The 24,150-nt window shown below is 39.5% G+C and overlaps 1 protein-coding gene across 3 annotated transcripts in view; it reads left to right on the forward strand.

The window, feature by feature from the left end:
• RARB (retinoic acid receptor beta) overlaps positions 1 to 24,150 on the forward strand; it is a 331,581-nt gene that overhangs the window by 20,332 nt on the left and 287,099 nt on the right. The window contains exon 3 of one of the 3 annotated variants that reach the window (XM_040550267.1): positions 20,086 to 20,182. The exons of the other annotated variants lie outside the window; for them this stretch is intronic. The gene's annotated coding sequence lies outside the window, so the exon portion shown is untranslated. The remainder of the gene's footprint in view (positions 1 to 20,085; positions 20,183 to 24,150) is intronic. 3 annotated transcript variants of the gene reach the window in all.

Consider the following 24,150-nt stretch of genomic DNA (forward strand, 5'->3'; position numbering starts at 1 on the left):
AATCTTTGTAGTGACAATTTAATTGAAATTCTAAGCATTTGATGTATCACCACCAGCACTGATTTGATAGAAATGACCGTGAAATAAAGATTGAGCTCAGAGCAAAGCAAAAGCCCTGTCTGTTATGTCATAAAGATAATTCATCATGTCTGAAAGCAGTGTTCCCCCTTTTGATTGGGCCAAAGTCAAGTGTCCTAAAGTGTGAAAATCGCCTTGAACAGCAGACCTGTTCTGGTCATGTACTGTTGCTCAGGTCTGGAGATAAGAGACAAGTAAAAGTAGGGTTCATTTTATAAAACTTAAGTTAAAGACAAAACTCAAGTTTTCAATCACATTAGATGTTTTAAAAGTTGCTTATTATTTTGGAATAATAATAATAAAAAAATGCAAATGTAAGAAATACTCCCTCTTCTTTTTATTCTGTTTTTCACTTTTGATGAAAGGATGCTCCACATTGTATTTGTTATAAACATTCCTCATTTCTCTTTCACTTTGCCTTCCTTTCTTAACCTGATCTGCAGGACTACGGATTTGGTTGTGTTGTAGTGGTTTGTTTACTTAGCATTAATGTAGTTGATTCCATGCAGGCAGAATCAGTCTTTCCTTTTTTTTTTTTTTTTTTTGTTAGTGTAAAAGTTATTTGGAAACATCCCTTTTTTTGTTGTTGTTGTCACTTATGTCTTTATTTTGTTAAAAGAACCTGCAGTATGCTGGCAGGATCTTTCCTTATGGTAGGAAGTTCATGTGTACTGTTAGGGTTCAGCTGAAAACAGATAATTGGGGTGTCTGTTGGGGAGGGAGGCAAGAAGGGAGGGAGGGGGAGTGTTTTAGTTTTTAAATGTGAAAAAGAACACCCATGCTATTAGATTGCTGGTTTTGTTATCTGGGGAGTTGTGGCCAGGATGGTTGAAAATTCAATCAATTTAATCCATCCAATTTATTGCCAGTTCTTTTTTTCCTATGGTTGCATGGGAGTGAGACTTCTACCAAAGAGTTTGGTGATACAGAAAGTGGTTTTTACCTGGAGGTTGCCCAAAAGCCTGTGTCCCTGACTGCGCGTAGGAGAATCTGCACTAGTACACTGACAGTTGTTTCTGCTTTGGGACATAAACTGTGCTTGTGGTATCTCTGTGAAGTTTCAGCATCTTCATTATCTCATTGTTCATATAGCCCCACGTATTCTTCTGTTTTCAGCAAGTGCTCTGCATCTCCTGCATGCGAAGTGACTGAAGCCCGTTCAGAAAGTACATATTCTTTGGGGGGTGCTTGATGACCAAAAGACCAGGGCTGATGACAGTGGGATTGAATACGCATTTATTTAAGGTCTTCCGTGAATAGGAATGAATTCATATCGAAATGCCTTTGAGTAATGAAGAACAAAATGGTCTGTTCAATACCAGATTGCAAACTCTTCAGAGGACTTGAGGATAATTTTTTAACCTGTGTTAGTAATGAAGAAAAGCGAATTGTTTGCTCATTTGCATCTGATTGGAAACATGTTATATCAGGTCTTCACAAAACAGAAGCTGTAAAGAGCAAGTACCTTTGTCCCGAACCTCTTCGGACCCATATCAGGACAGCTTGCTGGGAGGGCAGCCAGAAAGCCTGATCCAAAGCTGGCTGAGCGATTTATTGCCTGCTGTTACTAAGCAGACTTATGGAAGCTTTTGGTTAAGGTCTGTCTTTCACAAGATTCATGTGTACTTAGATAATTCACATATAGTATTTGGTAGATGAGAGGAAAAAGGAGCCATCATTTTTCTACAGAAGGATTTAGCAATGATGTTCAGGGGTTAAATGCACAAAGACAACCATATTCTTAGTTATCTACTCTTCATCTTTTCACTGTCCAGACATTTAAAAATACAGTTCTCTTGGTTACAAAAAAAAAAAAAAGAAATGAAAAGACTTTTTGTGTTTGTTGTTTGTTTTTTTTTTTTTGAGTTGATAAGGTTCATGCATTTTCGTGTTTTTTACATCTCAGTCATGTGGCTGAGAAACTTTCATTTAAAAATTAAAGTTGAGATGGGTAAGTAGTGATAGTAGTATAGCAAAAACTGCGGACTATGTAAATGGCATGGAATTGGCAATTTGTTACATGAAGCCTGAAGGAATAAGTTACGATTGTGAGGTGGTAATCCAGTGAAGAAAGGAGGCTACATTCTTGCTCTCCATCTCGCTTTTACATCTAGCATTTTATCATATTGATCCACTCTAGAAAACAAGTAACTTATTATTCCTTCCTTAAGATACTCAATTCAAAATTGCTTCTCTTAAATATTCTATGATGTTGGGGTCTACATTTTAAGTTACTGGACTGCTTTGCTTACCTAGTTCCAGTAACATTTGTGGTTTATTGCTTGTTACTGTCCTGATACTTTAAAGGTGATATAAGTATTAGAGAGGTGGAATGTATTCCCTCCTTGGATGTATTCAGATGCTGTGTTTATAACAAAAGAGATCAATGCTATTTTTGCTTTGGAAAGCTATTTCTTAAGTTAGAAATGACCATCTGATACTGTGCTTTTAGAAAGAAAATATTCCTATAGGAGTATTTCTGAATCACTGATTCGGATGATTTTAGATGGAGGCACAATAGCTGAAGTAAGCAAGGACAAGCTGTTAAAAATGTGGAAGAAGTTTAAAAAAAATTGAGAAAGGAATCTAAATTTAGTGCTATCTGCTATAAAATTGTGTCTGACCCATTGGAGCAATTTCTTACTGAAGGCTGACTGCAACCTAGCGTACCAAAGAACTCTTAAAATCACAGAAATGGAAGTGCTTTCTTTATACATCTTAGGTACATTTGTGAGCTGATATTTAGATGGATATGGGTTTTGTGGGGGGCACTTGTGAGCTCTTAGAAGCAGTGTTGTTTGCAGGATTTTGAGTTTATATGACTGCCTTTTGGGGCAAACATTTTTTTCGACAGGAGTGAGTTTCACTAGTATGTAGTATTTCAAGCTGGGTTATTGCCCCACTAAGGACTGAGAAGAAAGCAGATGCATCATTTGTTGGTGGTAACAGCAGCCAGACAGGCTTAGGGAAGTATTTGAGAATTTGATGATTTACATCAAGCATGATCTTTTCTTTCTGGGTTACATTGCTGGCTCTTGTAATATTCCACTCTGTTTTGTATAAAATCTCTTGCAATACAAAGGTTTTGTTGGATCATAGGCTGGCTGTGGAAGAAGAGGCACCTTCCTCAGAAGAAGAGGCAAAGAAAGGTACACAAAGTGATAGACTGTAGTAGATTTTCTCTTGCTATGAGTATACTGTCCCTGTCTGGACGCCCACCTGGGCAGCCTGCTCTAGGGAACCTGCTTTGGCAGAGGGGTTGGACCCGATGATCTCTTGAGGCCCCTTCCAACCCCTCAATTCTGTGATACAGCTAGATCTGATGGAATAGTTAAACCAGACTATTATTTTGTGCTAGAAGTGGCTAAGGAGATGATAGAACTTATGCGTAATGCAAAATAAGTTGGAGGAGGCCTGAGGAACTCCAGGAGTGTCTAGTAAAGCTTGGGGTATAGATACTGTAATGGCAGGTGAAATTTTGCAGCTGACAAACACAAGTGAAATCTTCCAAGTACATAATTTGATCTAGTTGCATGTTGCTGAATATTAAATTAACTACATTTGCTGCAGGAAAAAAAAAGTTAGGCTTTTGTATGGCTCTTACAAAATGATAATTTCTGTCTTTTTAAAATTATTTTTATAAAAGATTAAAAGAGATGTGATTCCTGGATAGTAGTTACCACAGGTTCACGTCATGATTCTATGTAACAGGAATGCTGCACTTGTTCTGCAACACTTAAGAAAATTCAGTAAAAAACTAAGGACTGCAGGATGAACAGAAATGATTGGTGGCATCTGAAGGAATTTTCCCTAACAAGGTACTGAAAGGATGAGAGCTAGCATAGGCTAGAGGATGAGCAGTTAGTGGGAGGTTTGTGTGTAAATAAGTCATGTGTTTTAACTTACAGCAAGAACAAAGAACTACATTGAAAGGCAATAAATGGAGATAACTGACTGAAATGATCTTTTTTGGTTTGTTTTTGTTTTGTAATATATACAATACATAACTCAGGAATTTGTGGTAAAATAGGTATTTTAGTCTAAATGCATAAATTAAAAAGGAAAGACATTTAAATTTGTGATTAGAACTTAATATTTAAGTTGTGCTAATACCTTATATATCCCCCCATTCATGGCATAGATAGAAAAAAAAAAAAAAACAAAAACCACAAGTTTACAATGGGCAGGTCATTGTGTACTTGTGTATTACAATAAATCTTCCTCCCCTGTGGTATTAGTCTGACTGTCCATTTTGATTGTTGTTGGTTTTTCCAGGATTCTTACATTTTTATGCATCTCCAGTGCAAGAAAGTATGCAATTCTTTTATGAATACTGAAGTCTCAAGGTTCTAGTAATTTAAGAGACGAAATGGCCAAAAAAAAAGGCAATTCCTCTCCTGTGAATAAGCACTCAAAAAAAATACTCTGAATAAAGGATGTCTCTGATAAATATCTGCTGATATGCATTTATCTAAATGAGAGAGTATGCATGGAAATGTCCTCAAGGAGAGGAGACTTAGAGTCATACGGAGTAGCAAAGTCAATCAAGTATTCACTGCACAGTTGTGAAAAGTATATTGTGGAATGGAGTCTGTACTCAAATGTATGCATGTGTTAGCTGAGTTTGGATTTTGTTTCTTCCCACAAAAAAATGACACTGATTTGGATCAGTCCTAAATCCCAGACTGTTGTGTATTCTGAAACCAAGTAGGTGTGTGGAACTTATTCAAGTCCAGTAGCTGTTATGAATATATATGCTTCTCCCAGGGCAGTGAGCACAAGCAGCTGCTGCCCATTCATAAATATCCTTATTCTTCTTATATGTAATCGGACTCAAAAGACATTCCTGTTCTCGTGGCTCGGGCTGCGTTTGCAGTGAAACTGCATATATTGTGTAGTGTGTAGTTATAGTTTATTGCATTTGCTTTTGTTATGGTTTCTTCTGGGTAATCAGCATTTCAGCTGCAACTCCCTTTATTTGGAAAATGCGATGCTCGTACAGAAGAATGAGATTTTCTTTTCATGAGGAAAAACCAGTGGAGTCAGAAACAAGCGATTGCACCAAAGCTATATGGAAATTTGTTGAGGGTGAAAGTAGAGGTGTGTCCTTCCTTAATGAAGAGTTCCCCAATATTCCTTCATAGCCTTTCATCAGTGTTTTGGGGTTGTAGCTGTTTGTGTGTTGGAGGATTTTACATTCACACAGGGTGGAACTGCCTTAAACACACACACCATTTCCATCTTGAAAATAAGGGGAAGTTAGGTGATGCATAATTTTTCTGCTTATTCAGTGTGAGAGCTGGGTTTTCATCTTGGGTATGAAAGCCAGGTCTGACTGTAGTTCTAAGCTTCTGTTTCCCGTCCATGTGTTCATAAATACTTACCGAATGTGACTTGCTGCTGAGATGATGTGGCTAGATCTAGACCCTGGGGTTGATCCAGCTTAGCAGCATGCTTTGTGAAGTGACATCCTTTAGATACACGGTCTTCCTTTCACTTTTAAACAGGTAGGGTGATTTTTTCCTCAGAAGGTGATTGTAGGTGGAAAGCTGTAAAAATGGAAGGATGCTGCTGCAAGAGATTATGGTGAACGTTCTCCCCTGTGCATGTGTAACTTCTTTTGGTGTTAAGGGAAGCTGTTCTCACACTGAGGATAGAATAGAACCTTTCATTAGGATCAAAGAGCCAATCAAGGAAGACTTTTAAAATATATATGTATAGGAAAAAAGCCTCCTGCTGCTCCAAAGAAGTTTCCTTTGCAAAGCACAATGGTAAATGATGTTACTTCTGCAGTCATTGTGTTACCAGGGGATATCGTTTATGCTGTTGCATTTATTGAGACTTGCGAAATTCAGCTGTGCTTGATGAGGTGGGCCAGTAGCATTGCAAAAGGCAGCGTGCTGTGCTGGTTTTCTGCTGGCTCAGACCTCGGATGGTTTAGTTGGATAGTTTTCCACTGCACGTCACTGCTGACCAGCCCCTCCGGCTGAGGAGCAGGAAGAGTAGTGAGGGCTGTGCTTCAGAGGGAGTGGAAATGCACTGGGAAATACATATCTGACAGATCTTCCTGGTAAGTGCAGTAATTCCCGTCTCATCTTACAGGGTGTATTTAAGGCATAACATCGCTTTTGCTTACTCCGTGTTGACTGAAGGCGCTGTGGCATATCTGTGAGATCCTATTTTGTCTTTGAATGGTAATAAGCCTTTTAGTACAACATTGCAACACTAAAAATAAAAACAAAACCAAAGCAAGTTAGTTAATGCTTTTTCAAAACACTGTTCTTCATGAATAGACAAATACATTTGCGTAACTTTTTTAATGGCATGCAACAGTATGTTAAAGAAACTCAGGGATATCACAAAGAATTTCCCCTCCAACAACTTAAATTTTTCTTAATAAAAATATTGGGGAGGCAGTTTGAGTTTATTTCAGTGAAAGACGTTGCAAATACTTACGCTATTTGCTGAAAAAATCATGTATTATGCCAGAAATGAGAACTGCCTGATGAACTGGAAATAAATGAAGTTTTAGGGGTGATGTTACAGTAGGAATATCAATCCTGTTCCAGAGCAGTTACACATGAAAGTAACTTTAAGCTCATGCATTCCTCATTGGTTTTATCCGAAAACGAAACGAAAGACCTAGCTAAGCAGGCATCTGAGTGCTCCCCTGTTGCACCAAAGTGACTTTTCATGACAGAGTACTGCAAGCCTAAAGAGTCCAGCCTGTCACCTCAGTGTAACTTCTTTAAATAGTGCAGCGTGTGGGGACAGAGCGTGAGGAGAGGCCTTACCTGGGCGAGAAGTGCTGAGTGCCTCAGGTGAGGCCCTCAGTACCAGCTCAGGAGCATGTCTCAGCTCGTGCGTTGTGGTACTGCAACTGTGCCGTCGTAAAGTGATGTTTTTCAGTCCGTGGCTTCCAGCATGGGGAGGGAGAGAGCTGAGACAAACGCAATTTCTTATTTTATTTTTTATTTTTTATAAGGCTGAGAAGTAGCAGGACCTTCTTAGGATGTGAGTCTTGCTTGGGAAAGCTTTAGAAATTCACAGGTGAGGCAGGTGAGACACCAGACTCACCAAAAGAGGGTAAGGCAGGAAGGGAAATAAAGAAGCTGGTGTTTCCCAAGGAGCTTTAGTTTCCTCTACAGATCTATCAGCTCACTTCTGCCTAAATTCCTTTAGGAAATGCGGTGTCATTTGTGATTGTAAAGCACAGTTCTATGCCAGACGATCTTAATATAGTCTGTGTGCTTTCAGATAGTGTTTGAGCTCTGGAAAGGGACTGAACTGCTTTTTGAAGCAAACCCTAACGTGAGGATGCTCTGAAAGATTGTGCCTGTGTGTCCTGTCCCAAGTCACTTCATTTCATATGTTGCATTATATCCGTGAAGCGCTGTTTGTGCTGTCCTTACTTTTTGCATGTGCTGTCAGGGTAGGTAAGGAGACGGCGCAAGGTGGTTTGAAATGTTCAGGCTGCTGCTGACATTTGAGGAGCCCGTGGATTATTTTGTTGCATGTCGTTTTACTGTTGATATTTCTGAGATGTGCTTCTGCTCACTGGAAACTTCAGGTTGCGTAAAGTGCACATAGCTTCTTCTTGCTTGTTATTAATAAAACTTCCATTACTGAAAATGGAAAACATTAGCAGAAAGTCGTTTGATTTTTTGGCCTGGAAAACCATTCAGTTATTTTCATGCCTCACCTCGAGTACTGTGTGCAGTTCTGGGCACCACAGTACAAAAAGGACATCAAACTGTTGGAGAGTGTCCAGAGGAGGGCGACGAAAATGGTGAAGGGCCTAGAGGGGAAGACATATGAGGAGCGGCTGAGGTCACTGGGCCTGTTCAGCCTGGAGAAGAGGAGGCTGAGGGGAGACCTCATCGTGGCCTACAGCTTCCGTGCGAGGGGGAGTGGAGGGGCAGGCGCTGATCTGTTCTCTTTAGTGACCAGTGATAGGACCCGTGGGAATGGTGTCAAGCTGAGACAGGGGAGGTTTATGCTGGACATCAGGAAGAGGTTCTTCACCGAGAGGGTGGTCGCACACTGGAACAGGCTCCCCAGGGAAGCAGTCACTGCACCAAGCCTGTCGGAGTTTAAGAAGCATTTGGACTGTGCACTTAGTCACATGGTCTGAATTTTTGGGTAGACCTGTGCGGTGCCAGGAGTTGGACTTGATGATCGTTATGGGTCCCTTCCAACTCGGGATATTCCATGATTCTATGCATGTGTTCAGTTTGGCCTGATACCTACTGTCAGGTAGGTACCTGATACCAAACTTCACGTTGTCCTGATACCTACTTGTCCTGATACCTGAAGTCACTGGTGCAAAATCAGGTTTGTGGAGCTCTGTGGCACAGTAGGGGTGAAGTTAATTTCTGTAAATGAGCATTCAAGATTATTTTGAGCACCAAAGAATGCCCTGAATTTCCTGAGAATTTCAACATTAATGTTTGTTGAAAAATCCCTTTTGTTGGTGCTGTTGTGAATATTAAAATTACTTTCCCATTACACTGACAGGCATCTTTTGAATTATCATAATCTGACTACTGATTTTTAAAAAAATTTCCGTGTTTTTTAGTTAAATATTTAAGCTGTTGTGAGGTGGTTTGTGGTTATGTAAATTGAATGAATTTGCATAATGATTATATATGTGATCAGAGGAGTGACCTTGTATATTCTGAAATAAGCAGTAACACAGCTAATTAAATAATGATTGTCATGTGGACTGGGCCACGCCAAAATGCCTAGCGATTTGCACGTCAAATATATGAAAGCTCTTTAATAATGGGAAATGATTAATTAAAAGGCTGTTATGTTTGGAAGAAGGAAGTAAACTGAGCTAAACAAACTCCTTTATCTTTAGTGCTATGTTAGAAAACATAAGAATACAATTTCATGTGTTTATCTTAAATTACTTAAAGCATCGACATTCATGGTTACTGGTAATTCTGGTCCTCTTCAGATTTCAGAGTGAAATCTGAAGAAATGTTACTTCTTCATGTTTTAGGAGGGGAGCTAGGACAGTTACTGGCTATCCGCACCCTGAGTGCACTGCTCTGTTATTCATCTGTATATAAAACATAACACACACGCACAAATATATATGGGTGAATAAATATGTCTTTATATATATGGATGAATGAAATATATATAACATTGTAAGATATTAAATAGTAATAGATAATATAATAATACATTATATATATAGTATTTTCCCCTAGATTAGACACCTTGCTTAGGTCTGATTCTCTCAGTTGTATTAAAGGTGTTTCATTCTACTCTTGACATCTTGACAGTGTAAAGGTCTTAACAATTCCTTTCTTCTACTTAAGTGATGTAAAATAACCTTATTAATAAAAGTGAAAATTTGGCTTAAGGTTTTAGGTTGTAATCTCCTTTGTGTTTAAAAGTCTTTGCATCCTTTTTCATGATTTGTCTCTATTAAAGAACAGTTTAACTGTAGGAAGGATGCACATCATTCACTTACTCTGAGGCTAATGTTGCTGTTTCTCAGCAGAAATGTCATTTGTGTCACTGCATATTGTGCTCTTAAATAATATTTAATTCTGTGACCTCAGTTCAACATGCCTTCCCAATTGTCCATTAACTCTCATCTTTGAGCAGAGGCAGTTTTTGCTGTATAGCTACTAGCAAGAATTAGACAGAACTGAGAGAGGTTTCAGAATTATGGTAAATTGTGTTTGTCTCCTATTCTCTCATTCCTTTTAATAATTTTAATACCATGCAGCATAAGAGGTGAAAGTCAAGACCTGAAAATAGGGAAGGGCTGAGGAGAGGAGGAAGAACAAACCTTTGCATATGCCAAGATGCAGGATTGAAAGTACTGTCAGGTTATATCACCTTACCACACAATTGCTCTCATTTAGTCAGTAATGAGTAATTATTAAGTATGAGTTGAACATCTTGGGTCTGTTCCATTTCTTGTCACAGCAAACCAGCTTTCATATTCAGCTGCTGTACAGCCCTTGAATAGAACAGTGGTAGTCATTTTAGAAAAATTTGAGTTGCCTGGACAAGTTAAGACATCATCTTAACACATTCCGTCTTCCACCTTTGAAACTTGTGAGAGACAGATCAGACGGAGGTTTCAGCAGCCAACAAGCTGCAAGGAGGGTTTGAATAAAATAAATGAGTAACTTGAATATAGCTAAAAGAGTAAGGAAAGCCCATATACTTTGTTGCTGTAAGGAAAACTGCAGATTTTTTTTTCTTCATCTGTAGCTGTTTTGTTTCTCTTTTTTTTTTTTTCACGGTGGCCTTGATGCCCTTTCTTACGTGCCTGCTATGAAACTCATTGACGATGGCACTGCAAACTTGTAGTTCCTCTGCAGCTGCCAGCTCAGTCCAGCAGATCCTCCCTCAACTCTTCCTTCCCACATGCTCGTGGCCTTGGCTTGCCTTTTTTTTTTTTAACATATGTGGAATGCAATGGTTAAGTTTCTCTTCAATACCTGTTAACACATTTGATTCCTTTCACAACTGTCAGTTTTCCAGCTTTAGGAAGCTTTCACTGTAGGCAAATGTTGCACGTTTGGGGCTCGGCCTAAGATTCAAAATAAATTTTGTCAACATACTGTTGTTCACACGTTTAGAACAGCTTACAGTTTTTTAAAGATGGATACACCTAACAATAAAAGGTGCAGAACATCGTAAGGGATGGGTTTAGAGCTGATCTGAGCAATGGTGTTCACTGAAGATGGTTTTACCTGTTTATCCCAGCTCACTGTTTCATCCGTATCTCCGGATTTCTTGCTTTTATACCTTTTATGTCACACTGTTCGTTTCTTTGGCTGAAATCATTAGTGAGTTGTCACAGCTCACTCTTAAAAGTGATACGTCAAATGCCAATTTGGTTTGTTTCGTTTATTTGACTTGCTTAGATTCTTAACCACAGGGTGCGGGAGTTTGTTTAGAAAAAATAAATTAGTGAGCTTTTATGTTGGTGAAGTTGCATGTAAGAAAGGGTTTTTCTGGAACAACTAACAACTACTAAAAGCTGCTCTGAGAAATGTATAGCTGGTTCCATTTTTCAGTGGTTATTCTGAAACCTAGTGGTGATCACATTGCTTTGGAGTGTATTTCCTTAGCGTATGCTCATCAGGGGCTTCAGATTTTTCTTTTTCCTCCCTAAATAATGCTGTAGTGAAGAGTAAAGTTGTTGGCTGTAAACAGAGGCTATATACTTTGCAAACAGTTTTTGCTGCTACACACGTGCCAGCCTGCGCAAGTTTCTCTGATCTGTGTGAAAGCCAGCCAGGCTTCCTGGGGAAGTTGTGAGCTCTTGCAATGCCACGGAAGCTGTGCTGGTGTTCAGCTCATCATTATCGCTGGAGGATCTGCCATACATTTCCTATAGTGTTTCACCTACATCTGTATGACTGATTAATTATCGATTCATTAATAAGTAACAGGCACAACTGTTGATCGTGAAGGCTTATTTCCAGGAGTTAGATAACCTATTGCTGACATGTAGGCAGGGGCTCTGGTGCTCTTCTGGTTTCCCTCTGCTACCTGCTGGCGTTAGCCATTCCCCGTGGGTGGTGGTGGTGGGGTGCCTGCTGCCAGCCCGGAGGGTGGTGCCGTGCTTGAATCAGATACAGATTTCCTAGTCAGGAATTGGTGAAGGAGACTGAAAACTTAGTCCATAGATTTTTAGGGATGGTGGGCTTTCACCCCTGAAAAGGGAATTAGAGGGAGCTTGCTTCAAAGCATTCCCTGGTAGCACAGGGTGTGTTGCTTGCTGGAGATGTTGCAGAGGTGTCCCTGTCCAGGGGACAGCTAAAGCTTTAAAAAGAACATGAATTAGTGCAATCTGCCATGAAGCTGTGTTCAGACCTGTGTTAGCTATATCTGGCATGTTGGTAGAGGGTTTTGGTTTTATCTACTTTATAGACTTTCACTGCACTGTTAAAATTCAGCCAAAGTGGTAGCCACAGGACTTCTCTGCATGTTGTTGTATGAGAACTTTTCTGGTTTGTACTGGCACTGACAGATACAGAACAGAATAACCCTGCTTTTGGGATAGTAAGCAAGCAAGCACACCTTCTAGGCTACATCTCCATTTCCTTGCTGTCCTTACTGTAAGCAAGATTTGCATACTTAATTCTTTTCACTTATTGAAAATCATATCCCTTTAGGTTTGATAGCTTTCCAAAGAATATTTTAGATTTCCCACACTGATTGTGGGCCATATGTTAGTGCTAATTATATAAATGAGACATCATAGAATGGTGACATGCTTAAATGTTCAGTACTTTAAAGAATTACAGAAATGAATGCTAGCTTGGGTAAGTGCTGGAAGAAGAAAAGAACAGCAGGGTTTGAGTGGATGTTAGTAGCTTGGTATGGGTATCCATTGTCTTTGTCTGTAAGAAGATGCTGACACTTCGCAGGTTTTGTCGAGCTTCTTTAAGCTGTCATAGTACAGGAAAAAGTCATTTCCTTTTTGCACCTATGGATATGCCAGATATTCATCTTATGTTAAACTGTATGAAATATTGAATGCTGGTAGCCTCGTGGTGCTGTTACAAGTAAACATTAAACGTGGGGCTGTAGCTGAGTGTTTCTGCACTTTCTGCGCGCTGTAGATGTTGCTCTGAGGTGGGGTGTCTCATATACAATTTATTTTTTGTCAGTTAGTAAAGGAATTAACCATGAAAGGAAAAGGTAGCGGGGGAAGGAAATAGTTGGAAGGTGAGAGCTATAAACTGAAAGCTTAAGCACCCAGGAAAGGATTTTATAAGGTGGTTTTCATTAACAGTAATGGGACAGTGTGCTGGGTATTATCCATGAAGTTAATTTTTCTTTTTAACTAGAATCTTCTTCAAAATATAAAAATCTACTACATGCTAATGCTGTTATATTATTTTTTTCTCCCAAACTATGATGCATAAGACGGTAAACATAGTGTCACAGAAAGTGGATTGCTCAAAAGTTCTGCCTTCGTAGTTAAAAATGAAATATGTATGCAGGCTATGCATGCAGGGCTGGTAAGCCAAAAATTATGTCTGGTGTAAGCTATTTCTGTACATCTAGTTTTAATGCTGATGTATATTTAATTTCCTGGCCTGTTTTCCCCACAGCAAGATGTGGCTGTCTTCCACTGAAGTCAGTGCCTGAATTCTGCAGCAGCCCAGCTTGATGCTTGTGCTTTGCCTCTGAAGTGTGGTGTCCACGGCTTCAAGCAGCAGGTCAATTTAGTCTGGGGGAAGACCAAAAATCCACTCTGCTTTGGAGGGGTGTTTCGGTGCAGGGATTCTTTGTGGGACTGTAAATGGGTGAATTTATAGTTTCAGTGGCTGTGGCTGCAGTTTCTTTTCTATGCTGGAAACAGGATCATACTGCATTTTTCTCTTGCATACAGGCATAGTCTTCAACACAGTAGTTTTTTATACTGCTTATCTACTTAAACAAGCATAGGAAGGCATTTCCTTAATGTATCGAATTGTTTCATAATTAATTATAATTGTACTTTTGGCTTCCACTTCTAAGACCTGACCTAGACCAGTTTATTTCTTTCTTGTCAGAACATGTTTTGAAAATGGAGTCACAAGAAGCGATTAGTAATAATCTTGCTGAAAAATTACTCTGCATAGTTAATTCTGAGATGCTTTGTCTGTGAAAGATGAATATCATTTAATTTCAGATGGAAAAGCACACGGAGCTTGTAAGTGGAGTTTGAGAAACTTGCATAGGAAATCTGTTTCTGGTTTTACTTGAGTTCAGTTTAACAGCTTTGATCGTTAGTACCAGTAAGACAAGAGGGAGCAATAGAGAAAAAGCTTTGGATTTGTGTATCAGCATAAAGATAGGAGTGAACAGACGTGGAATCAAGTTTCGTGATACCTGCTGTTCTGTTAGTTTATATTATCTAGTCAACTAAAGCAACTTTTCAATGCTGGAGATACCAAAAGACTTTTTTTTTCCCCCCATTAGACTTATGTTCTCTTGTGCTGTTTTCTGTAATTTATGTAATACTGTAAGTTCTTACTGTTTTATCAAAGGGTAGCAGATTGTTTTCATTTTAAATGAAGAAATCCCTTCAGATTATACATTTTCTGCTCAGCTGCAGACTACCAGTTTTTTTTTCCAGTCACAATTGTAGGGTATATTGCCAGAAGATAATCTGTTCCCTCTGTGTCTCAGTCATGCTTATTACCTTTATTTTATTATATACTTTGAGCCTGTGAAATGATTTCTTAACTGCACTTAAAGATAGTTCGTGTAGACAGCAAAATTACTGCTCCCGCCCTCAGGATCAATTTGTAACGTGCTTTTATATAAATATTATGTTCTATACTTTGATATTGTTCATAGTCCAGAAGATAACTGCAGTGATGAGTCTTATTTAAGAAGCATGATGAAAACTGAGTCCATATGGAATTTGGAGGAAAAGGTACTTAATTAGCTGTGATCTAATGCTGCCATCCTTTTTCTAGCAAGACTGCTAGTGCCCCCCAAAGCTTATTTTTGCAGGAGGGAAATACTGGTTTTAGTACAGCCATTTATTAAATGTGTTCTGCTTTTTGGGGGAGAGAGAGCAGTCATGAAATGAGGATTTTGTAAACTTGGACTGGCAATTATAAATTAGTGTCTTGTTTTTTAAGATTCACAGAGGAGGGAATGGGGGAGTAATCCAAGATGGGAAGTAATAGAGATGTTGGTGGAAATTCAGGCAAAGAAGTTGAGAAGGGGGAGGAAACGTTTCACATGATCTTCAAAAAGATGGAAGGAAAGAGAAAGGGAGAACTGTCAGATTACAGAACAAAATGAGTTGCAAACTGGCAAGTCATGAACCCAGACATACTGCTCTGTTAACGCTGGTCTGCTTATCTTTCCTTTCCCTGTCTTTTTTCCTCCTCTCCTATCCCATCACCTATACCAGAAAAACAGTTTACTAGAATGAGATCATGAAAGGGCTGAGCACTGCAGCTCGGAGGTGTCTTAACATCTTTATGTTGACTGCCTTATGTACATTTACTTAGGTTACCAAGGAGATACTCACATGTGTTCAGTTATTTCATTACCATCTTTCGACTTTACGCTAGGTAAAAGCATCATCAGAGCCTCAACAGAGCACTCCTTTTTGTACCTGCATGAAATACCTGGATGGGAAAAAAGGGTATGCCTAGAGAAACCTAATGCCTGATAGCCCCATAATTGGGTTGCCGCACACCATTCTTACTGCACTGTTTTTATACCTCTTCACCGTGTCTGCTGAATGGGTGTCAGGTTCTGAAACATTAGCACGTGGAAGCATCAGCCTTTGTCACCTGAGCGAAACAAAATGTTTAGGCACCGGAGCCAGACTCTAGAGGAATAAATACTGTGCAGATTGCTGCCAAACAATGGCTCAGAATAAGATACAACAAAAGATCTTAAGTATTTGTATGTTTGTTTGTCATTAGGTTTGGTACAAATAAAAACACACTTTCCCAGTGTTGTGTTTGAAATATGAGCAAGATTTGTAATGTCTTGTTTGTTAATTCTAAAATCCCAGTTTCTGTTTTTTTATCCACATGACTTCCAGTTACTTTCAGATGCCTTACTACATGTTTCAAGATGCTCTCACCCTGTGTAATGCTCTATCAGATACAAGGGAGCCTTAAAGTGATCAAAAATTCCCACTCCTTAATGACTGCTGGAACGATATGAAATCTGTGTTGCTTCGGTGCTGGAAGTCCTGCTAGCCTTATAAATATTTGCGGCTTTGATTCCTGTTTAATGTAAAGATTCTTTATATTCCTTGGCAGCATAAATGAGCTTTTAAATAGGTGCAATTGTAACTTGAACCGTAGAAGCATGCAGCTGAGGCCCTCGGGTGGGTGGGATCCCAGCCAGCGCGCAGACTTGGGTCAGGCGCCGTTTTGTGGGCAGCCCTGAGCAAGGTCTGACCTGCTCTGCTCCGTCCCAGTTCCTTTTCTTCTCTCTGCTTCTCTTGCTGGATGCAAGGATGGTGTTTGTTCAGATTGGAGATGCTCTGCATTGGGTTGGGTCAGATGTGCCACCCCATGCGGGGACCTGGCTGAAGCTGTGCCCTGTCCTGGGCACCTGCTTGTCTCCATCTGCTGGGCCTTCCACTTCTGCCACGGGTTGAGCCCTGCTCCTCAGTTCTCTGTGGGGCTTTCGGGTATAAAACACAGTATGTCCAAAGATAGGTGCCTTTGTGCACGTGCTGTCAGTTTCCCAGAAAGCTTGCTTTCTGTGTAGGATGAGCTAAATGCTGGGTGTTTGCATCACAGTACATCTGGGACTAAGAGTTGTTGCAGTTTACTTAAAAATAACTTCCACCCTTGGTACCTGTCCTGCAAAGCTCTTGACTCACTGCCGTTAAGTGTTCTGCAAGCTTCAAGACCTACATTTTTGTTCTCCTTAGGGTCGTCTTTAATGTGTGTCTCGTGTGAGTTGGAACATCAGTCTTGTCTTAGGTCTTCAAGACTAAGCATTAATTTTAACTGCGGGTTTTCGCAGAACTTGAATCGTTGAGATGGTGCTTTGCTTTTAAAAGCCAGTACAAGTCATTTGTAATTCATCCAGAAAGTGCTTTGCCAGAAATGTCGAGTGATGAGCCATGCTAAAAGTATGACTTTTGAGTATTAACATGTTGTAGTAATTGCAATTACAGTTTAAGCTCCTTTGTTAACTATGTGTTCTTGAGACAACACCGTACAGGGCAAGGCTGTTTCCACAGGATGTGATTTGTCACATGCTTTTTTCTCTTCAGATGGCTGCTTTAAAATGATGTCTTCTTACAGATTGGTTAAGACTGCCCTTTCCTGTAAAACTGCAGGGAGCCCAATCCTGTTGCGTGGGTGTGATGCCATTTACTCCCGTTTCCTTCTGTGGAACACAGGAAACAACAGCACCTAGGCAGAGGAGAGGAGGAGTGGGAGCCCAGGACAGAATGAGCAGGAAGAGTTTGTGCCCGCTGGAGCCAGCTCCTCTCTGAGAACCCATAAATGTTACCTCTGTCTGCGAGGAGCTTGTATGCACGGCCTCCTTGGGAAGCATCTCCTCACCTGGATATGGTCCAGAGGATGACAGTGGGGTCACTACCACCACGATCACTTATTAGGAAGCTCTGCATTAAAACTGAAGAGTCAGCACAGCTATTGACTCAGGTAGTTAAGTGTGACATAATTTAATAGAAATCCTGTTTGTCATTAAAAGAAATTAACTAGAAAATCATGCAGAAACTACAACATCAGAAGGGCACTGTTGCCTGAGACTATAAAGCCAAATGCTAAGAAATAAGAAAATAACAGATTTAAGGTATTAGCAATATGAATTCGGTGCATGCGAGCAGGATTATTGGTTGTAGCTGTAGTAGGTGTAATAAGCTGTTTAAATGACCAAAGGACTGGGAGTTTCATCGTAGTTTACTCAGAATATTCAGTGTATTTTGTTCACTTCAGCTTCTCAGGTGGAACCGTATCTTATTTACACTGAAGTATTTCATCAATGGGAAAGGCTGGCAGCACTCGGATATCCTAGCAAAGTTTGGTACCTGTGAGGCTGAAATTAGGAGATGGATTGATGGACATTCTGTCGTGATGTTGGGTGTCTGATAAATGTAGTTTCTAGACTTGGCACGTAAAGTACACGTAGATGGCCAAGCAGTGGCTTCTGTGGTATTCACCAGCTGCTTGGAGTTAAGAAGTGGTGTACTCTGCTATACCTGCCACATTTTTTGTTGTCTGTAATCAATTTATAATGCCATCAGCTTTAATTTTTAAGGATTCTGCCTTACTGGGTTTTAAAATATTTTTTAGGAATATCTTAATGGCAGGATTTTTTCGTAGACCTGCTGTATTCCATTGATTTACTGTTCAGTTGTTGGTATAGATTTAGAAATATGCTACTTCTACCACACAGCAGAATTCCCATATGTAGAACTGTACCTGATTGGATATCTTTTATTTATATATTTTCATTGATTTTCTTTATTCTGAGTAGATTTAAAGATGCCAAGCATAAATGCACAGAGCTGCAAAGCTCTGGACTAAGTGGTGTGTGAAGACGGTGATTTTTTTCCCAGGGTTTGTTATAACCTAGATGCTGAATTTGCAGTGAAAATGGTGAAGCACTGGACTGTAAAGTCAGATTCTTGACTGAAGTCCCCCAGCATCTCAGTAACAACAATAAATAAATAATAACAGCTGTAGGAGGGCTTGGAGATGGGAACACGTGTGTTTGTGTATGTGTGCATGATAAAATCTGTGTATCCAAAGATTGACTTGTCCGCTGAGTCTCTTTTTTGGGGTGAAGGGAGCTAGAACAAGACTTCGATTTCTTGCAGAAATCCAAAATTAATTCAGCTCTTTCTCTTGAGCTTAAGGTGTGAGTATAAAAAGATGGTTATTTGCACATCTTGAAGGAAAATAATTCCACTTATGAACAGGTAGCAAAAAAACTGTTTGTTTTTTGAGCACTCCAAAAACTAATGAACCAATCTCAATACCACAGCTTCCAAGCCTACTTACGTTCTCAGCCTAAACCAGATTTAGTGTGGCTCCCTTTAAAGGCCAAATATTCTAGTTTCTTGGGAAGCAGAGGTGTTGCGTTATTTTATGCCTAAACTTTAGTTTGCAATCCTGATTGGAATTACATTGTCTGATAGCAATATTAAATATGAAACAAATTGAAAGAATTAATACATTTGAATATTAAATACCTGTGCTGGGGAACAGACTTGCAGTGTTGGCTGCTTATCACAGTAAAATGATTTATTTGAATGGTTCTTGTCGTTCTTGTATGAGCAGTAAAAGAGGTGTCAAGTGTATATGTAAGGTCAGGACTGTTTAAGTCAGACATTTTTTAAAAGCAATTACGTATTTAACTGTGGGGTGGACAGCACTTTTTGAAATAACAAAGCAGAGGTTACCCAGCTTCTCAGAATAAAAAAGATGAATTTACCCTAATCTATCGAGCTTGCCTTTCCTCATATGAAATGTGTTCTTGCATATCTCATTCGTGACTTTATTTTGATATATGACCACTGATAAATTAAGACCTGTATGTATGTAGTTGCTGTAAATTGTCTTCTGGAAAGTCTTGACCAGCAGAGGGCTTCTGTCCCTGGGAAATAATCCCTTAGTGCGAGAGCAGAGAGCTTTAACCGAGCACACTTCTTCACTGGTTTTCTGTCTCTTGTGGTCCTGCAGACTGTCCAGTTCTCTGGAGTGGTGCAGGAGCTCATAGCCACCCGTGTTCGTCTTATATAGGTTATATGTGATGCAGCGTGGTCCCTTTAGGGTAGGGGAAAATGCAGTCAGTCTGCAGGGTTCCACTTGTAATGATGTTAAAATGCTTTTATTTTTTATTTGCAGAGATTTAAATGTGGGGGCGAGGCAGAAGGGAGGGATGTTTCTAAGATCTTTGGAGTCTGCCTTATAGGATAAATACAGTGTTGGGGGGCGACTTACCAAGAGGTCTGTCTGATCTTACACCAGAGCAAAGCTTTTTTCTTTTCCTCCTGCTGTGGCATCTGATAAATCCTCGCTCTGCTATAATTTGTGTCCTTAGCCCTGTGGAAGGTGTTTATGAACATGGGTGCGCTCAAGCAGATTTCTTTAATGACAAGCGGACTGATCTTATGCGCTGCTAGAAATGTATTTTGAATCCATCTTGCTGCCTCATTACAGAATATGCTTCTTGACATGTTGTTTTGCATTTTACCTGGCAGGCATTAGTCTTTCTCTTGGCTGGGTTTTGCATTCCTTTTATCTGCTTTATCTAGAACTCTTTGTTGCTTATTCCGTAGCCATGATGCGCTAAACAGCCTTAAGTCAAATATTGCCACATACACCTCTAAAAATGCCATTAACTTGACTCGGTGCTACGAGCCACCCAGTCAGAACCGAGCCTTTCAGCTGGGTGACTGGCAGCATATGGAGAGACAACCTCTTTTGGACACATTTGGTTAAAAAGATAGCGTTTGTTCTGCCTCCCTGTGTTCAGCGGTGCCTTTTTTTTTTCCCTCGGCAGAATTGGAAGATAATAGGATTTTAAAGGGTGAGTAATTGACCGACGACCACTTCCAGCCGCAGCATTTTTCTTCATATTGTGTGGCCTCAGTGCGAAGGTGAGGCGCCGTCTGATTTCTTATTTCCACAGCTCGCTGCACTAAATCCCCTGGCAGCGCGGACAGGCTGCTGGCAGCGCAGGGTAAACGGAAAGATATGCAACTGTTTCGGGTGCTTGTTTTTGGTCTTTAATTGCATTATGTATCAAAAGGGATAGTGTGCATTACCAGATGTCACAATTGAACAGAATAGTTGTAAACTTGATTTTTATTTCCAACACTGATACTAAATTTGTTGAAAATCCCAAATATTTTCTCTTTTTTTTTTTTTTCCACTTTATCCAGAAATAAGTTTTGGATGTGTTTTTTTTTGTTTTTTTTTTTTTTTTTCCCCTCCCTGCAAAATTGTCTTTTTGGTGTAGCATTAATTGTTGGTGACTGCTGCAGGAGGATTAAGGCTGGAGGTTACAGAGTCTTGGGAGCACAGCTGAGTAAGGGCTTTTATTGCTGAGAGAGGTTGGGGAACTTGCAAGGAAGATGGCAGTAATCATTTAAAGCTTCGTTCACCATAGGGGAGGTTTGCAAGAAGGAGTCAAGTGTTCTAATCACCCAGGAGGGAGTGAATGAACACTTTTTACGAGGATTTATTTTTTATTAGGCAGTCGTGGCTGTTTCCCTGTTTTCATTTCATCTTTTCCACTTTCTAGCATTTTTCCCCCATGCTTCCCTCCCTCTCTCCCTCCTCTCCATTGCTTCTCACGTGAAGCTGGGCGGCCCTAACAGTAAAGGACCATTTGATGAGTGTTTCCCTGCCATCCCCCCTTGACTAATTTAGCGGGGAGCGCTCTGGAGGTGGGTGGCAGCCCTCTCATCTCAGTGGGGTTTTAGGTGGATTTGTCAACTTGCTCTTGTGGTGGCTGTCGTACAGTCGTAGACAAAGGGTGGGCATATGGGAAAAACAGGGGAGCTGGAATAAACAGAGCCAGCTGAGCGTGGAGTCAGCCTAGCAGCAAGTTGGTTGAAGTAGTGCTAAAACCCTGTCTGGGGAGTCTTACTGTGGTTTGGGAGGCTTATTTACATGTTTATTTGAATACACTTTACATTGACATGTAATCAGTACAAACCTGTATCTATTTGGTATCCTAAATATTGAAATAAGCATGTCTAGGTAGTTCTGCAGTAGTTCCTATTGGTTATTGTAAAGCATACAGCAGGTACAGGACTGTGGTTTTAAATGGGCACCAAGGGTGTCAGAAGTTTCTGACTTTCACCCTCTGACTTCCTGAAGTTTCACCCTCTTCACATTTCCTAGGTCTGCGTAAGAAAATGGTGTCAAAACCGAAGCAGTTTGCTTAGATCTTCATGAATTTTTTTTAGAAACTGTTTTCAGATTCTTCAGCTAGTCTGCTACGAATCTTACAGATTGTCCTGGTGGTATCTGCATTAGTGATACGTAAAGCCTGCACATGTTAAATGCTGTATGAATGCATTATGCCTCTTTGGAAATAATTCAGAATAAATAAAAGCACTCGCAGCTGAACAGTTCAGTGTTACGGTGGAAAATAACCAGAAAGCACGTTACTGTAAAAATGTTTGATAATGGTTGAACTTTGTTCTCTGTGCGTCCCTTACCTCAGTGAGTTACTTGCTTAGTTTAAAAGGTCAAATAAATTAAAAGACAAATTAATGTTAACATGTTGGTGAACTACTTACTGGCTTTAATTGTAACTGTAAAAGCAGATACCCCGAGGCAGATTTAAGCAGGAGCAACTAACATTGTTATGATAGCCTCAGGAAGCAAGTGTAACAGACAGGATGTTTTGTAATAAAACTGTAAAACAATTAAAATAGCTGCACAAAGCATGCTGCTTTTTAGCCTGTCCAAAGGAAAGGGCTGTGAAGGGAGTGTCAGCCAGCCACAGCATCACAGTTGTTATAAATTGCCATCTACTTTTGGAAGGGGCAAAAGATGGATAACAAAGTCGACAAGTAAATACATGCTACATAAATATGCATAAATCCATTACCATCTGCCACATCGTCCAATTTGACTGGGTTGTCTTTCTGTGTCTACCACATAAATCAGTTTAAAGCAGTTTCCCTCAAGCAATATTTTCCATAATGAACGGGTGAAAGATCTGCATTCTTGGGTTGTGACTGCAGTCCTGGTATATAATACAGAAAATACTGTATTGACCATTTTCACACACATGCACACACAAAAAAAAGCTGTAGTAAAAAGATTTATTTGGCCATGCAGCTACTAAACTTTGCATGAGTCTTTGGAAGCCAAGCCAGGGAGTTATATTATCAGGTATTTTGCTTGGCTAGGAATTTTTACTGTTTTATTTTATACAGTCACTACTGCAGAGAGTAAGTAAAGATTAGAAATATCAGTCACTAAAAGCACTGTTTTTGCATTCTAGTATTACGAGTGTTTTAAAATAATTTTTCAAAATGCTTCATTTCTTGCTTGGTAAGCAAACATAGCTCACAGTACCACTGTTTATTCTTTGTGTCATCACTGTGATATGTCTCAGTTTAGGTCCAAGTAATTTTATTTTTCTGTCCTGTACATGCATAGCACACTTACATTTAATCTTATATCCAGATGTGGCCTCTGTCTCTTTAGATACAGCTTGTATGATTTTCCTACATCCTGTTCTGGATTTCTCCTAATAGCTATGAGTATAGGATCGCTGTGCTCTGCTGCACATTCATCTGGGCTTCGTTTCTTTTACACAGAGGCTGCTTTACACTGTTCTGGCAACGAAATGGGGCCTCAGTGAGAATGAGACTCAAGACCCAGCTGTCTTGTCTTATTTTTTATGGCTTACCAAATAGATTGCACCAGGATGGATTTTTTTAATGTAAGAAGAATGTATTATAACTGGATTGATTATTTCTCTATTTATAGGTTAGATCTCTTTTTAAAAAGTGAGTCTTTTTACATATATTTATTCCTTGTTTTTCACTCCCCAGTTTAGAGATTTAGAGATACTATTGGAAGTATTTATGGTTCGGAGATTAAGGGTATATGTTAGGACTTTACATCATGATCTTCTTTCTGGTGGGACGTTTCATTGTTAAAATACTAATGTATGATGGGAAAAAAAAAAGATAGGTTTTCTTTAGCATTCTTACAAAGAAGCTGGCATGAATTTATGTACAACACAACCTGATAACCCAACTTCTTGCTGCAGATGTTTTTCTCCAGTCAGTCAAAGGTGAAAAATCTAAAATGACTGTCAGGGTACTTCTGTGGAGCTTTGTAAGTCTTTTTACGTGGAGCTTTTTTTTTTTTTTTTAAACCTATTTTTTTAAGTAAGTATTTTTAAAACTATATAGTTGGGTGTCCTTTAGTTGGTTAGCAATCTAACTTTGGATTTCTGTTCTTCTAGAGTCACAGGTTGGAAGTGTAACTTTATTAGTATATTTTTAGTTAAAGTAATGTGTAGGTAATACTGAAACAATTTTTCAATGTGGTAAAGATTTATAGTGTTAGAAAAATGGCTTCAAAAAAAAACCCACAACTTTACCTCTTGAGGTAACAGACATTAAATGTTAAAGCTATAAATGAATCCACTTGGAAAGAGCGTGTAAGAGTTGGATTTATTTCACTTCAAATTAGCTGTCTAAACATTAGACGTTGCACACAAGCTGGTTGCCCAGTCTTCTAGAGTTCAGATATTGAAGGGAACGGGGCCCTCAGAAATCATCTCATCTCAAGAAAAGTGACTGTGGAAGGTGGGATACATTTCCTGTTGGAAGGCAGGCTGGCTGTACTGGCTGGGATGGGAGCCTAAATTTCTTGACTAATTTGTAGTTAGTTGGTATTGATTTGGATGATTCCCATCCCAAGTGGTAAGAGCCTCAATAGCCAGTGTTCTGCTTTTTTGTTTTTTGGTGTATGGCAGTGCATAAATCTCAGCTGATCTTGATAGGAACAGTGTGTTTATAATTTTTAAAAATCTGGATTTTTTTAAATGAAATATTTCTACAATATGCCAGTCTTCATGTGGGTTTTG

Source organism: Cygnus olor, chromosome 2 (genome assembly GCF_009769625.2).
Source record: "Cygnus olor isolate bCygOlo1 chromosome 2, bCygOlo1.pri.v2, whole genome shotgun sequence".
Classification (NCBI taxonomy): domain Eukaryota; kingdom Metazoa; phylum Chordata; class Aves; order Anseriformes; family Anatidae; genus Cygnus; species Cygnus olor.